This window comes from Dipodomys spectabilis, unplaced genomic scaffold, assembly GCF_019054845.1.
Source record: "Dipodomys spectabilis isolate Male_0828 unplaced genomic scaffold, ASM1905484v1 ptg000163l, whole genome shotgun sequence".
In the NCBI taxonomy this organism is placed as follows: domain Eukaryota; kingdom Metazoa; phylum Chordata; class Mammalia; order Rodentia; family Heteromyidae; genus Dipodomys; species Dipodomys spectabilis.
Genome location: NW_024870840.1, coordinates 2340476 through 2351423, shown reverse-complemented (window position 1 = coordinate 2351423; position 10948 = coordinate 2340476).

Sequence of the window (10948 nt, the reverse complement as noted above, 5' to 3'; positions counted from 1 at the left end):
ATAAAATAGCATATGACTATCTAGGATACATGGCTCAAATACAAGATATAAAAATTCAACATTTATATTACAGATAGAATAACTTGGTTGGAAGTAGAATTTACAAAATCCAAATCAGATTCTACTGTTTAAATCTTTGAACCATCAAATGGCTCTAGTGAAAAAGATGGAGAAACTCAAAAACTTTTGTGGGTACAAATTCTTGATGATATTGAATATCTCTTAGCATTCCTATTTCCAAGTATATACTAAAATAGACCATGTGAAAAAAATTGTATAGCAAACAGTTAAAGTGATATCAGTTCTGATAGTTAAAACTGGCAATAACTTTCATATCCATCACCAATAGATAAATAAATGAACCAATCATGGTTTATTTGTATTATGGCAATGTAATACCCAAACAAAAATAAATAACTTTACCTTTGCATGTAGCGATGTTGTTGACATTGCCCAACAGATAAACCAGTCTTAGAACATGCACTATATTCTAGTTATATAATGTTCAAAAAGAAATTGTTCAAGTCAGAATAGAAGTTAAAAGTGGATAGAAGTATAAAAGGGAAAGGAATGGAGAATAAGATCAATATATTTAACAAGCTACTCCTTGAGTTTGCAGTTAGTTACACAGGTGTTTCATTTGTCACAAAGCATCAAGTACCAGATTCAAGTGTGCTTTTCTTTGTGATCAATATACTTAAATTGCAAAGTGAAAAGTAATCTCCCCCAAGAAATCAGAGTGCCAATCTGATCATGAATCCATAAAGTTTATTTATTGGTGGCATCTACTTTAAGCAAACATTAGAAGCATAGCTGCTAAGTGAGTTTATTATGTAGTAATCTGTGTGAAAAATAAATGAAAACGTGTTAACTTATAAGCTGACATGTTGTATTCAAACCCTTTTGGACAACTATTGAAAGATAATTAAATTTGTTTAATTAATTAAAATTGTAGCTATTTTAGGGAGCAAAGTAAGACACTGTAGTGAATTGTCAAAGCACTAAAAGAAATATGAAGATTGTAGAATCTACTGAATACCTCTGTGAGGAAATAAGACCAGAGAGATCTTCTGAAACATGAAAAATTATACCAAAGTAGCATCAGAGCAAATAGGGAGAAGAAGTGGCTAATGTACTCTATTTGGAAATTGAGCTATTGACATTCTCTCATGTGGAAGGGAGGTGGTTACAGACCTGTTTTTCACCATCCACCCAGAAGTTGTGCTATTATCCTTTACTTGATTCTTTCTAGATTTCTGGACCTGCTTTGATAAACATCAATGGATTTTATGTGAATGCTAGGAAAGATACACCAAGAGACATGACTCGGAGGAACATAGATTTATCAACACATACTGGGAATTCTGGATGTTAGACAACAATTTCAATTTAGTAGTGGTGAAGTACTTATCTGGGAGTCAAAATTATTTGGAATTCATAGGTGATTAACCAAATGCTGAGAGCAAGTAAATTTAATTAATTCCTTGGAACTCTAAAATAAATGTTTGCCAATCGTGTTGACTGAAAGGAACTGTGAAGATGGTATATGAAAACCTTTATATATAAGTCAGAGTTAACTAGAGAAAGAGCTTAAGATTTTCCCCTTGACTTGGAAAGGTGAAAATTCTCAAAGCAGATCTCCCAGAAGCATGTCCTGGAACTCAAAAGCAAAGCTGCTGTCAACAGGCAGAATTCCTTCCTTCTCACAGAAACATCAGCTCTTTTTTTTTTTTTTTTTCAGTTGATTGAATTGTGCCCAATAAGATGAAGGAAAAGAAACCACTGCATATAGTCAAATGTTTATGAAACCTATCCCTTCACAGTGATTTCTAGATCGTGTTTGATGGAAGAACTGGGAACTAAGCTAAGTTTACAAAACTGAATTCCACACTGGACTTCCTCAGGTACTGCAACTTTCATAAGTTATCCATTGTTCACATCAGGGAAGTTTTAATATAATGAAGAACATTAAGTCATCCATTCACAATAGCCCTTACTAGATACTTATTTCAGTATGTGTGTCCTTGTGTTTACCTGCTTTCAGACTTTTCACTAAGTTATTTTAATGAAAGCCTCTGTGACTTTTCCTACAAGAGTGACTGCATTTTCTGAATACTAAAGTGTAATTTGAAAACAACAAGTCTTCTTTGATATGCTAATATTAGTTTCTTTGAGTATCCAGAATTTCAATGTCCTATAAAAACAACTGTTTGAAAAAATACATATTTATATCTTTTGACTGTACAAAGAAGTTGTATTTCTCATTTTCAACTTTGATGCATGAGTTTTCCAAAATGATTGCATAGTAAACTTTCATCTTTTCTCTACTCCTCGTTTACCTTGCTATGATAAAACAAAAACAACTACATTGCTTTCTGCTGACATTTAAGAAATAGTACTGCATTTACTTAAGAGTATATTTGCAAACTACCAAATTTAAAAATGTTCTTTTAAATTGTGATCTCTCTTTTCATTTTCTGGAGAGAAGGGCATATCATGGAGTAAAACACTGAGTAATAAAATGGCATGGACCATTCAAGTGAAAAATGAAACCAAGCTGCAGAAGTTAATAGGATTTGGAATCTGATTCATGCATATCAACATAAAGAGTGGAATGAGGAACAGTGAGGAAAAATAATCGTAATACTCAAAGTAAAAATATAACTAGGAAATATGAGGAGATGGATGGATAAAGGATAGTTGGGAAAGGAAGAATGATGGGAAATATGACACAGATCAAAATAAATGGAAGACCTAAACTGATACGTTAAATTGCAAGTCTTTGCACAAGTATTTGAGGAAAGCAATAAAATTAAATCAATAAAAATTAATAAATAAAGGTCACTGGGTGCTGGTGACTCACACTTGTAATCCTAGCTACTCAGGAGGCTGAGATCTGAGGATTGTAGTTTGAATATACCTCAGTGAAGGAAAGTCCAAAAACATTTCTTTCCAATTAACTATGGAAATGACAGATATGAAGTTGTGATTCAAGAGGAAGAGCATTAGCCTTAAGAGAAAAAGTTCAGGGACAACACTATGGCCTTGAGTTCAAACTGCAGGACTGGCAGGAAAGTAATAAATAAATAAATAAATAAATAAATGATAAGCTAATGATATACAACTATTAAACTTTTTTATCTTTAGACTTTTCTTATCATGTTCCTAAACAGTGGCAGATGTATCACAGGCCTTCAATAAACCACCTTGTTGATTGCTCACATCCTATATAAAAATGAGTTAGTTTCCCACAAAATAGATTTCTTAATTGTAATGAATCTGCATAATGATATCGAGTTGAGAAACAGAATAGGAAGTTAGCAGAATAAAAATATTGGAGTTGACAATAGTATTTATAAATAAGTATTGTAAAAGGTAGATTTTTGTATTAATAACTAGTTCAAAAAAAGTTCAAACATCTTTTATCAAAGCAGGCAGTTAATAATGTACCACCATTAAATCCTACCATCCTACTTGTCTATGAACAGAAATACAAATATCTAAAATAATATTAGGCAGATAATGAAAGTTTGCAGTTTATCAAAATTCTTTTTATGTTGTTGAAGAAAATTCTAAAACTGGTTTATGAATGTTGGATAAAGGTACTTTTGCCAATGTATTTGTTCTGTGGCAGCATTGGTTCTAAAATAATAGTCTAGTTCTTTCTGTTAAGTAATTAGTTTGTGTCTAAATGGAATAACTTCTTATGGGTTGGAGTATTCCAATAAGCCTCTGAAAATATTCTATCCTCTTCACACAAATTGATCCCAAAGATTAAAAAAACTCATGGCTGTGGTTTTAAGGTGGATTTATTGACACCTATTCTTATTCAGAGTGAAAACAGATTGATGAGCAATTTATTTTAATCCTCCTGGGATAGGGGTAGGATTACTTCAAAAGGATTGTGGCTTATTTCTTTTTTCACCAGTGTTTGCCAACTTTAGCAAACAGGACAAACTAATTTGTTTCTAAATTATACAATTTAAGATAGTTACTGCATGCCAGGAACTTGAAAAGAAAATCTTCCAGACTTATATTTGCTTAAAATTTCAAGACTGAAATACAACCAAAATCAGCTAGTATACAAAAACAGTTATCACATATGAGAATTATTTTTAATACAAGTAGGTGCCAATGTTTTTTTCTTTTTTAATTGTGAAAGTACGGTACAGAGGGGTTACAATTGCATGGGCAAGGTAATGAGTACATTTCTTATCAAGCATTGTTGCCTCCTTTGTTTCCCCTTCCCATTCCTTCCCATCTACCCCCTTGCCCTGGCCCCCCCCCCAAGTTGTAAAGTTTGTTTTTCGATGGTTAAATAAATAGTTCAAACAATTAGTTTTCATAACTAACTTTGAGAAGGGAATAATATAGAATTTTTATTTTTCAATAAAGCATAAATATTATTTGCCCAACCAATTTTTACTTATGCAAAGCCATTTGATATGGCTGACATCTGTGCAGTCTAAATACTTCTTAATTCCTGATAGCTGATGATCTTAAACAGAACCACAAGTATTGCCCACCAGGTCAAAACATCTCTACCTCATTAATATATAAAATCAGAGAAAGATTTTTGGTTAGATAACTACTACAAGATTGTGAAAATATCAATAAATATTTTTTAGCCATGGATTGAAACATAATTAAATTTATAATAATGTTTTGTTATCATTTAATTAACTGACTTTTATTAAGCCATGGATTCTATTTGCAGCCACGGAGCATAAAATAAGATAATGCTTCAATTTGTTCAATATTTTTCATAAATCAAAAAGTGCGTGAAATACTGAAATAAAGATATGTCTTATTTTGTGTCAAGAAGTTTAGGATATGACAAAAGAGTGCTTGTGACCACCAAAGATTTTTTTCACAAACTTAGAAAACATGGAAAAATTATTCCCTCAGTAATTTTTGCTTGCACATATTGCAAAAACAGATATTATGATTTTTGTAGGAATAGACTTAGAAAAACAAGAAAATCTTCACTTTTTCCCAAGTTTTCAAGATTTCATCATATTGATTTTTCAATCTATCAGTATACAGACTTACAGAATTGAGTCTAAAAACATAACTGGAAAAAGTTAAAAGATTATTCTTAGGATATTTGCTGTGATTAGAATTCTGTTACAAAAATATTAGTGTTCAGAGATGAAAATAGACAATTCTGACTGGGCAGGCTCACACAGGCCCTAAACATTAATACCTGATTAAGTAGCTAATCCCCCCTCCCCCTCCCCCCCTAAGTAACTCTTTCATCAATCTGTTTTATATATGAGGAAATTAAGGGCTAGTGTAATTAAATAATATGTTAAGTTCATGATAATGATCATAAGACTAAAACACGAACCCCTGAGCACATTTTTTCAAATACTCATCTATAAAATAAAAAAAACTGATCATCTGGCTTAGTCATGGTTAGTTTTTTCCAGCAATTTAGGTGTCATGAGAGGATAGACAATTCTAATAATGTGAAGAATGATATGAACATGTATTCATTACTTTACTCATGTAGCTGTAACCCCTCTGTACACTATTTTTAAAATAAAAACATATTGAAAAAGTATGATATGAACAAAATTACTATTGCCCCAACTGTGTATAGCATCCTCATTTTTTCTCATTTCATGGCTCTTTGATAACATGCTTTCATAGATAATAATGGCAAATACACTGGCCTTGAAAACCTATTCAGTATATTGTGCACTTTTGCCATGAATCTTTCCATTTTCATTTGTTACTTCTAACTAAGATGTGTTTTAACATGCCCTGGGAGTTTATATACAGCAAAAGGGCATCCTTTGCTCCTGTGGAGATGAAAACATGACCATTTCACCAGCTGACCTGCATTTGGAGAATCTGGGCATGAAGCCAGCAGCCTCAGAGTATTAGATGAGGATGCGATCCTTTGGAGTTCATATCCAAGATGGTGTTTCTCAGTGCCCTCAAGGATCAAAGGGGAAGACAAAGCTGATTCTGTGTGACTGAATAACACAAATTGATAATAGCATAAATAAATAGCAGTGCTTAGGCTCAGTTAAATCATGAATGGTTCTTCAAAGATAGAAGTGCAACTTTAAATCTTTCTTTGGCTGCAGATACAGTACCTAATCAGTTTTAGTACATAATTATTTCCGATGGTAGATAAAAGCACACATTTTCTTGTTCTTCACTACACACTAAAATTGTTTATAAAGAAGAGCATAGAAGACAGCTCTAATGCATGCTGTATTTGTGTTCTGTTGATGCAAAACCAAATAATTGAGATTATTGCATCAGAGATGGCTTAATTATGTTCTGTACTTTGTCAGTTACTTATGTTTTATTAAATCACAATCATTTCATATTGATAAAATATAAACTGCATTTTCTGATTCACAAGTCTCCTTTTTCATTTTCCTCAACAAATTTACAAACAAAACATACTTGGATAATTATTCCTTTTTTCTGCCTTTTGAGGTTGAAGGACAAAGCATTGTTCCTCCACTCACAGGTAAAAGCCACCCCATTTTCTGTGCGCCTCTGGATACCAGCTCAGCTGCCTTCTTCGATATATCTCCTGTGTACCTGTCCTTCTTCAGCTCTTTCTTAACCTTCTGACCCTTTGTGTCAGAAAGAGTACATTAAATCATCTTCCCCTTCAAGTAGGTTTACATTATCATTAATTAAGTAAATTCTTGGATGAGTTTAAATTAGAGAAGAGAGAGAAGTCAGCCTGCATACAAAAACTCAATGACAGATTAAAACTATATTAAGAATGTAGACTATAACTGTTAAAAATTGTTAGGCTTGGCTTAAATCAGTAGTGTGTATTTGGAGTAAATGTAGATTGTTGATAAATTGTGTATGTGTATGCATGTGTAGTGTCAAATAGTTCCTCCTAATAGTTTATTAGTATAATAGTTTGTACTTTATTCATTTATTCATTAATTTTATCATAGTAGAATATTACATATAATATTTTATTATAGTTTATTCTTACCCATATGTTAACAAATTTTATTTTATTTTCTGCTGTTGGTTGTAGAGCCTGAACTCTGGGCCTGGGCTCTGTCCCTGAGCTCTTCAGCTCAAGGCTAGTGCTCTACCACTTGAGCCATTGTGCCACTTCTGGCTTTTTCTGCTTATGTGATACTGAGGAATTGAACCAAGGGCCTCATGTATGCAAGGCAAGTAGTCTGTTACTGAACCACCTTCCCAGCCCCTACAAATTTTATTTTAGATACGTTAACTTTGGTAGACACTTTTGGGGCTGTTTTTAGTTTATATTCATAGAGAAGCCATTATGAAAAGTAAGGTAAATTAAATGCTGAATCTTCTGATCTCTTCCTGGTGATTGGAAACATTTGAATATCATGGGCAGTAATCCTATTCTATTTAATAACATATTGGAATATTTATTTTAATATTCCTATGCTTCATTATAGTCATCAGAGGAGTTATGAAATGATTCGTTTGGGGTTGCCCTGTAATCATTATAGGACAATATTTTTAAAGTTTTGTTTCAGGAAAGTTCCAAATGACAATGAAAAAGTAGTTGGAAATTTAAAGTAACCAAGTATTTCTTTTGATTAATTATGTAGGTCTCCTTCCAAAGATATTACAATGATCTCTTGAACTCTCTCTTTTCTGGGTCCCTACCAATTATGTTTCATAATTCTATTCCATGCATTTCATTCTGCTCTAGTCATATATTTTGTCTTCAAATAATCCAAGAATATTATTAACAGGGTTTTTGTTGTTTTCTATTCCCTCTTTTTGGTATGCTTTTCCTATACTGAAAAATCTTTGTCCATTCTTTTAGGCAGTTAAAGTCTTTGCTCACATGTATCATTATATCAGAGGCCTTAAATAATTACCACCCTATATAAAATATTCCAAGCTTATTTTATTCTTTATTTCTAGTCATAACACAGACATATTACAGTTTTATTTAGGTCTTCACAAGATCAATATCTTGTAATTGTTGAAAACTTAAAATTAATGTTTCATGGGAACTCCTCTATGGGCCACTATATTCAATGTTAGATCCTTAATGTTAACACATGCCTGGCTCTAAGTAAATTCTGAAAAAATATTTCTAAAATCAATAATTTATTTACTACCTCCTTTCTTGCCTATTTATCTAGTTTGTCTATATTTCTTTCTACATTTCTATTCCTTAGGCATCCATGGTAGCCTAAGCAACATCGATAAGAAAATTGTGAAAGAAACAAAAAACAGCCTAAAACTCATTTAAGCCATTTAAGCAGTTTAAACCTATACCATTTTTTAAAATTGCCCACAAGTTCAGGCATCTGCTGATCTGTGTAGGGAAGATGAAAGTAGATGTATTAGGTGGGTTGATCTCAATCATGCCTGTTCATGTATCTGTAAAAAATTGAAGGGTTTTCTGGAGTAGGTTATCACTGGTGTAGAATAGCCTGGCTTCGAGAAGTCATTGCATCCTCCACTAGCCTAATTTGTTCCTATCCCCTTGTAGTTATAGGTTTAAGCATTGGCCAAAGCACTTCATAAAGCCATCTGAGATTCACAGAATAGAAACATTTTTCCACCCACAGCAAAAAAGAGGGACAGTGAATTAAGGTCAGTTGTATTATCAGTGTACAAAACATTCACTCTGGAGCCACACCACACTAGGCCTTGCTATTACTGTCAATTATAGTGACCATCCTTTTGCCTCTACACCAAAAACATGACTCAAGATGGGCCAATCCGTGTAATCTACATCTCAAAATAAATAGACATGGCCGTACCATCATAATCTATGCTGAGATTAATTAATAAACAGATGAACTGAAAAGTCACTTTTCTTAGCCTAAAAATGGAAAGGTTACGTCCACAGGAAGAGAAAGCTGATGATGGAGACATGAGAGGTATGGAAAGAATAGAGCCTTGACTTAGTACTTTGGCCTTATATTGAGACATATTTAGAAGTCTCAATTACACTAATTTTCTCCTTGACACAGATCGTTTGAGTTAGGTTAATGCCTGCCTCAAATTGAAGTGTCCCTCACTAATATGCCATGTACAGAATAATCTGTAGGAAGGACAGACTATTACAGATTCACTTGACTGTTTTTAGCCTATTTTTGGTACAATACTTTATTAATTGGAGTGTAACTGACCCAATGCCATTAATAAGATTTGGCATGCGTTCAATAACTTGAGGCTTATCTGCCTAGTTTAGTCAAGCAATGTTTACATATAAAATTCTATGCTTACATATAAAATTCGTTTTATTTATTCATTCTATTGGTCATATTATCAAAGTATTTATTAAGTGGAAACTATTTAACTATGTTTCTTAATTTGCAGATGTAAGAGACATCATTAGCCTTAATATTACTTCAAATCTTGAGGCACTAAAATTTTCAGCAAAAACTGATTGACTCTTAATAGTCTTAAAGATTCCAATGTTGAAATGGAGAATGTTGAATGATGGATTATTTTAAAAGTTAAGTTTCAGAAAACCTCTTCAGCTGTTTCTTAGATATGACCAGCAGTGTGAGAAAATCTATTTTATTCCTTTCTCAAAAGTTGCCCTTTTCTAATGTCAAGCAACTACAGAACAGATGAACTTTGGAAGTGTCAGTCTTGGAGTGTTATGTAATTTGTTCTGAGTATGAATTAGTCAGGCTGAGCCTTTGAGTGCATTAAAAACAAGGAAGATGAACTGAACACATCCCTAAAGGGCATGAACACTGTTAAGACTGCTTAGCTTGGTGTGCACGACATTTCTTTTAGAGTGGAGATTTTTCAGTCTTACTGTGCGATGATCTCATGTGCCAATACAGCTTTAAAGGGATTATGGTTAGGCCACAATGGACAGAAGAATTGGTAGAAATTAATGAAATACTTTTTCACCCAGAAATGAACGAATGTGCTCCATGCAAAGATTAAAGATATAAAAAAATACACCTTTTTGATTCATCATTTAGCGTTGACTATGCCAATTTCAAATTAAATAATCTATTTACTTCTGCAGTGAATAGAATAACACTTTTAAGGTGATTTTGTTCTCCCTAAATTTATGAATCACCTAGTTAAGTGGATATGTCTTTAATATTGTGAAATTAACATTCCCTAACAACAGATTCAAATGCAAGGTCTAATGTATTCCTCTCCCTGAAAACCATATGATGCTAGAATACAGAGTGTGGACATGGTCATGGCTGGGAAAGAATACAGAGATACCAGATAGGAGGTGCATTAGAAGCAGAAGAATAGTGGAAGGACTGGAAATATGTCAACTGATCTACTGACCTTACCTTTACCTCCACAAGTCCCTCACAGCTTCATCTCAACCCCAAAATCGTCTCTTTTATGGAACAACTTTAACAAAAAAAATCTACAATTACATTATATTTATAGCCTTTTTTAAAATTCTCATTCTGAGCATTTCTTTTTCCCCAACTCATATGTTTCTGGTTAACATGTCAGAAGAACTTCCTGCTAGTCACTACGGTTCTGCATTCAATTATGCACATAATTCAAATCATGACATTATGAAAAAGTATTTCATGTATGGCTTAGATAACACTAATGAAGGGATTATTTTTTATTCTTACAAGTTTATCATCTTTGATGTTATTCTTCTAATCTTAAAAGACAAAAACCCTTAAGTTACACATGTCTTAAATTGCTTTTCCAAATAATGAACATAAAGTAGGGGTAGATTTTAAGTAATAATGACTCAAGCTGCTATACTATACTATACTTTTCTTTTTTTTTAATTTTTTATTGTAAAGATACTATACAGAGGGTTACAGTTACATGAGTATATACTATACTTTTCTGCTATAAATAATTTTATACCACATAAACCTGAACATACTAAAATGATTGTTTGAAAATAAAACCAATAGAAAAGTAACAAACTATAGCATAATAACAATAGCAACAAGAACAATGATAGTCATAATAATAGAAAGGAAGAGACCTACTC